This window comes from Lactuca sativa, chromosome 3 (assembly GCF_002870075.4).
Source record: "Lactuca sativa cultivar Salinas chromosome 3, Lsat_Salinas_v11, whole genome shotgun sequence".
In the NCBI taxonomy this organism is placed as follows: Eukaryota; Viridiplantae; Streptophyta; class Magnoliopsida; order Asterales; family Asteraceae; genus Lactuca; species Lactuca sativa.
In genome coordinates, this window is record NC_056625.2 from 75,354,973 (window position 1) to 75,362,251 (window position 7,279).

A 7,279-nucleotide genomic window follows, 5' to 3' on the forward strand; every position below is an offset into this window, starting at 1 on the left:
AAGATACAACATGATGACCATTTCCCCACTTAGTGTTATAACCCTATTCATGATGTGGCATCAAAATGGTGTTACATCTTGTTGCCTACACCTAGTGTTTTTAACCAAAGACTTTTTTGCAAAACTCCATTTTGATACCACTATAAGTTAATAAGCTATAAGTTAAAAAGTTTAAAGCTAATTTAAATAAATTTTGACAAACACCCTCTTACTTTTTATTTATAGGAGACCTATTATTCTATGTAGGAATTGATTTCTCCCATCAACAACAACGCCAATGGTCTCTATGAGGTTGGAGTAACGGACGTTTGGTTTCTCTATGTCCGATCGATGATTGTTTCCTCACATATATGTGCTAAGTTTTTTGGGCCATTATATATACATGTCAATTCATAAGAAGTCGGTGAACAGGAATGTTTTAGAATTTAGATTTCTGCCACAAATTTGTGTGGGTTTTAAATATTTGCCACAACTATTTTCTAATGCTGTTTCTGATTTTATGCCCCACGGTTGGGTTGGAGCCCATCTCGGCTGACCAGTTTCCGGTTTTAACTACTTCAAAATTCTCCTGTATCTCTAACTACTTCACGGCTTCACCTACATAGACAAGAAGATCGCCAGACCTATAACACCATTGGTATACATCCTCCTCACCGGTTGCAACGACGACGATGCCATAATGGATAGATGGTTCCTTTTACCGGTTGGCCTCCATCTACCTCTAACTTCTATCAGTGTAGTGTTGGGGGTGTGCGATGAAGGTGGTTATCCCGGCTTCGTTGTCGATTGATGACGGTGGGGAAGAAGCCGGCGAACCACTATATGCACCATTGATTCGATTTTTGGTTTTTTTTATCATCACTGGGTTTGACCTCTTTGATTAGGGATTCGATTTCCATCAAGCCAACGCTCCAAAGCCAAAACATCCCAACTTGATTTTTTGTCGGACACTTCAAAGATCAAACAAAAGCAAGTTTTGCTTTAAACCTTAGAAAAGAGTCTCCTTCTAAATGAATTTCATCCTAATTTCTTTTGTAATTCATTATTTTGATGAATTTATCTCAACTTGCAGTTTGTTTCCGATTGGGGAGGAGCGAAGATGGGAAGAGGAGCCTGAATCCTAATTTAATTATCCAATTTCAAATTCCTTCAATTTTCCACACACAACTTTCCACAAGTTGAATATGAGGTAATGTAACTATTAATTACCTACGAAATTGAGCTTAATTACACATGGTTAAAATACGATTCTCTTTTGTAGGTTTCATTGAAAGCTTTCATTTTTTTTTGTATCTTAATTTTCGCTGCTGCTAAAAGTTTGTCTAAGAGTTTTGGAGGTTTAATTACAGCTACGAAAAGTTGTGGGGTTTATGGAGATGTGACCGATATTCATTTCTGTTGATTTTATGCAATCATAAGTCCTTCTTCCTACTCTATTAACTGAAGGTTTGCACACCAATTGTTTGTGGAAATGTCTTATTCTTGGTATGACATTTGGGGATATTATATAATCTATCGTACTTTTGGCTTTCTATTTGTCCGAATCACCAACGGAACTTGATTTTTATATCAGATTTAATTCCAATCATTAATGTTGGAATTTTGCAAAAGTTTGGGGAAAAATTATACGCCTGTTCATTTAACACTCTGGTTTTGTTACATAAATGTCTTGACTTTTGTTTCTCTATGTACCTGGTTCATTTCTTACTTTTCATGTTGTAAATTAATAATTTTGTATATACAACCATTTAAATTTTACAAAAAGTATTATTATATTTTAACAACATTATCCCTATAAAAATTCCCCTTATTTTTGTTTTTACTTTGACTGTCATTTTGTTAGTGGAAACTTTAGAGCATTGGGTATGGGTCCCATCCACAACGCTGCCACATCACCTGCAACTCTTCATGACTTCTTGAGGGGATGGTATTCCTAGTATTAACCTCGTTGAGGTGAAGAAAAAAAGAAGAAAAACAGAGAAAAGAAAGAGGAAGAAAGAAAGAAACTGGCGTTATGGGATGTTATGCCAGCAACGAGGAGCAACGAGCAACACCAAAACGAGAAGCAGGGGCGGTGTGCAACGAGATGCAACGCCGTTTTGGGCGTCCACCTCAGCCTCGTTGAGGCTCAACGAGACCCATACCGGGTGCTCTTATGTACTCATTATTACTACTTCAAAGTACTCATCTGAGGATAATTGGCAAAATAATGATTAGATGTTTAATTTCGATTCAAGCATTAAGTGTGTGTTTTGTATGCAAGTTTAACGTGGTATGTTGCTGGATAATAATGGTATTCATAAACTCTAGCTAAATGATACTTATATAGGTAATGAAGTTATCTTTTCATCTATTTTATTTATAAAATTTGAAAATTTCAATATGTTAATTGTTGTTTGAAAGACTCTAATGTATTTCCATGTTGCAGGAAACGACGACTATCATCATTATATTTTATAACAATTTTATTGATTATTGTGTACGTTTGTTTGTCATCTGTTTTTTTTAAACAGGGACTTACAAGTGACCATCATCGTTATATTTTATAGCATTAGGTGAAGGTTAATATCATTTTTTTAAACTTTACTCGCCGGGGAGGGAGGGTATAACTATGTATCACATCCCTATTTGATACCTTGCATTTATGTCCCAAATGGAACAACTCGTTCGATCAAATGCCTGACCCAATTAAAGTATTCATTTCAACTTATTTTACCTAATTTGTTATTTCATTATGTTTGTTTGATTATCCGTTTTAAATGAATGAAGTATCTATTATAGCTATTAAAAGTCATAACTAAATTTACTTTTTTGACCCTTTCTTGCAAGTCTGAGGTTCAAGAAGCATGACAAATAAAAAACAGATAAATAAAAGGTTATAGTTATTGAACGTTCATGGATATTGTGGGCTTGAATCTTTAAAATGTTTTCCGGTGGTTTGAAATATATTTTTATGCTTTTAGGGGCGGGGTGAACATACATGAGTAGCTGTAATGATTGACTCGAATTGGAATTCGAACCAAAACCGGAATAAACAATTCTTGGACTGTTGGGACCAGAATCGATAACAAAGACTCCTTACATCTTGGAACAGGTGTGTAATTGGATACCGACTTTTTGTCAGTTTAAAGTTTCGCATGAACCTACTTGTGTCTCTCTCTCTCTTTCTTTCTTTCTCTCTCTCTCTCTCTCTCTCTCTCTATATATATATATATATATATATATATATATATATATATATATATATATATATATATATATATATATATATATAGTACACGGTGTAAACCATATTATGTCTTTTAAATTACACAAGTTCACGTTTTTGTCTCATGATTTCAATAGAATCGAGAAACCACAAATATACTATAACATATTAGCTTAACTAAAACCTCTGAATTCACATCAAATTATAACACAAGCAAAATTTTAAATTTTCTAGATTTTTCTATTTTGACCATTTTTTAAAGTCTATGTTTTGTCATATATATATATATGCTAGACTTAAAAAAAAAATTATATATATATATATATATATATATATATATATATATATATATATATATATATATATATATATAATTTTTTTTTTTAAGTCTAGCATATATATTTTTATTTCAATCTAACATGCTATTTTTTTTTCATTTCCCTACCGCACACTTAAATTATACAATGCCATCATTGTATAAAAACAATAAAAAGCTTATAAAATAAATTAGGGAGACAAGGAACAAATCCGCATTGGTTATGTAGTTGCGAGATTGGATTGACTGTTGTGGGTTGCTTGTTGATACTAGCTTGAATTTGTCTGCTGGAACACTTCTAGAACTGAACATCCTTGTTGAGATTTGTGGACTCGTGGTATAAAGGTAGGCGGACAACAAATCTTCGTAACTTGAAAATATGACTGGGGAGTTGCCACGTCGTGGCAAATAATGGGTCACGATGTGGTCCCTGTAAAATCTTGGAACTCACGACAAAGTCTTTGTCACGACGCACAGTGAGAATTGGCACGTCGCTGTCTTCAAATGTCAGAAAAGTAGTCACGATGTAATAAAAAGTTGCGCCTCGAGGTAGCTAGGTTTGGGTCACGTCTTCGTGAATATCTAAATTCTTCATAGCCGAATGAATCGACCAATCTGGAAGTAGCTAATTTCTTGATCGGTCCCTCATATCAGTTCTTCCCATTTGTAGAATTGGTAGCTAATAGACTTCTCGGTTTTTTCTCCACATCGATTGTATACCCCACACTTATTTGTGTGTCACACTTATTTCCTTCTCGTAATACTCCACCCCACTCTTGCATTTTTGCCCATCATCAATTTCTTAGTTGAAAATTTCTTACAACAAAAATAAGAATCGTCAAAAGAACTTTTATTCAAAATAAAACTAAAAATAAAAAAAATAATAATAATGAAAAGAAAAGAAAATGCAAACTAATTTATAAGTCGGGTTGCCTCCTAATAAACGCTTATTTTTGTGCGAATATTGAGCTGGACTCCGAACTTAATAAACTATTAATCTACTCGTTTCCGATCCATCCATTACATTTAATATTCTTTTTGGACCGATTTTTAAGATTTGACTTTTTGTTTCAAAAATCGGCCGGCCGAGCTTGAATCCATAAAATCTGAGAATGTTGACAAGGTTTGGAACTGGTTGGACACTCATTAGAAATGGATCGCACATCAGAACTTTCTCCAAGAATGATCACATCATGACGTGGTTCCTGCTTTCCAACTTGGTCTTGTTCTTCGTGCGAGTCTTTAACTAGGAACCTCTCCAGCTCCTCCAAATCTTTTTTTGGATCAAATAGATCATCAAGTGCCCGCAACTCACGCTCAAAAATAACATCAAGAGTATCCACTTAAATAAATAAATAAAAAAAAATACTAAACTATAAACAAAATTTAATCAACAAATAAAAAATGTGAATTAACCGCAATCATTCCCCGGCAACGGCGCCAAAAACTTTGATGTGTTTTATTTGCACTAGTTTTTTTATTTATAAAGTCTTATCTAATCTCAACTAGTCTTAAACACAAATAAGCAGTGTACATAGTCGTGAAGTAATATAGTTTTAGGTAAGAAAAGGTGTCGAACACAGGGAACGAGAATGATTTTGATCAAATAATTCAAATGTTAACCAAATTAATAACAAAAAAGTAAAAATGGTTTTTTTTTTTTTTTTTTTTTTTTTTTTTTTTTTTTTTTTTTTGTAAAACTAAACTAGTTTTATAGCTAAAAACTTTGATGTGTTTTATTTGCACTAATTTTTTTATTTATCAAGTCCTATCTAATCTTAACTAGTCTTAAATACAAATAAGCAATGTACCTAGTCGTGACGTAATATAATTTAAGGTAAGAAAGGGTGTCGAACACAGGGAACGAGAATGGTTTTGATCAAATAATTCAAATGTTAATTAAATTAATAACAGAAAAGTAAAATTGAGCTCTTTTGTGTAAAATAAATTATACTAGTTTTAACGTTCTATTAATCAAACGAAATAAATAATTAAATTAGAACAAAAGATAAGAAGTACTTCCACTAGAATACGAATCCACCAAGTTTCTATGCTTAATTTATTAGAAGTGCAATGGATTAATGAATTAATTACCGAACTGTAATATGACTAGTTATCTTGATTGGATTTGCTAGTACTAAAATGAACAACTAACACAATGATCATGTAATTAGTGAACATATAACTAATTAAATATATTCGAACTATGAGCGATATGATCTAGTGATTTCTCGTCAATGGTTATGACAATCAATATAAGCATAACATGGATATCTATGCTCTTTAACACAGTTAAAGTCACCGATTAATATAACCTAACCCTAGTCTTATGATCAAAGTCCCAGTCATACAAACCTAATGATAATAGATTCATATGATTCAAGTACATCAAGATAGAATGATCATCTAATCCTAATAATACTCAACAATAAACAATAAAAATCATAACTTTAACATGAAAGGTAAACCAATCAATCGAACACAAGTAAAAACCAAACTCAATTAATCATACTAACAAAATCAAAGTATATCAATGAGGGTTCATCAAGATCTAGTAAAAGTAAATGTTTTTACACCATATTCAGTAAACTAAAGCAGGAAAACATCACCAAAAGATTGCGAGACACGATCGTCAGGCAAACTCAAAGTGAAATCTCGATGTATTAGCACTAAAATCTTCAAATCCTTGCTCCAATCGAATCGTTCGCTTCAAAATCAACCCTTGGAGGGTTTCTGGACTTCAAAACGAAGTAAAACTCACACCTATAGCCCCCCAAAGGCTGCACACCGATTATAGTTGAAAATCTTGTGTTCTTTTAATAGATTTTCCAGCCTCCACGACATAATAATATCTTGCTATGACGTGACAATGGGTTTCCTTTCCGCACACGAACTCGTAGACTGATACAGTGAGATTTCAGAGATTTTTTATTCTCACGTCGTGAGGTAAGAAGTCTCATGTTGTGAGAATTGGGAATTCGCATTTGGCACAAAAACAAAAGTCATCTAAATTTTGTCTAGTTTTTAGAACATTTTGAATATCGTCAATCGAAGTTACAAGAGATGAGATATGGTTAAAACCCTGACGAGGGGTCAAGCTGCCAACAACCTCATTTTTGTGTCTTTTTCAGCTTCGTTATCTTCCTTTTGCATCTCAGCTCCAATTTTAATTGTAATTGAACATTTTCAAGCATATTAAGTATCATATATCTAAAAATATAACATTTTAATCAAATGTATTAAGATAATGACCTAAAATATATAGTTAAATAAGGTCATATCAAGATTCCTCACTAATGCTAATGTTTAAATCAAGATCTATCAAGTAAGGAACAACTAGGTAGGATCATATCGGATGTAGGGTCCGTTTGGTATACAGAGTATACCATTTGGAAATTACACTTTAAAGACCTAAATAAATCCAGCCTAGACATCATCCCCGTAAGTAGATCAATCAGTATAATGACATGGAATTACTGATAAATTTTATTTAGAGGTTCATAATAACGACCATGACTATAAATATAAGTTACACTGAAGGCAATATAAGTGTATCTTAACTTACAGAGACTTTTCTGAAAAAAGTCCGAAAATTATACTAGCAGAACTCCGGCTTGCTAGCTACTAGATGTTGGGCTCTCAGGGGCCTCAGGGCTTCACCAAATACTTAAAACTATGAAATTTTTTGGCCAAATGTAGAGCGATTCGAGAGAGAAGTATATGAGAGTGAGAAATCGAATGGGCAACAAATGCTA

General features: G+C 33.0%; 1 long non-coding RNA gene across 2 annotated transcripts; it reads left to right on the forward strand.

Moving 5' to 3' along the window:
• Positions 1–453: 453 nt before the first annotated feature.
• On the forward strand, positions 454–2,383 carry LOC111920916 (uncharacterized). Of its 2 annotated transcripts, XR_006189221.2 has the most exons (3): positions 465–703; positions 1,073–1,189; positions 1,262–2,383. It is a non-coding gene; the product is annotated as an uncharacterized LOC111920916 (long non-coding RNA). The 2 variants fall into 2 exon arrangements; XR_002860016.3 differs by having other exon boundaries at positions 454–703; positions 1,073–2,383.
• Positions 2,384–7,279: the final 4,896 nt, after the last annotated feature.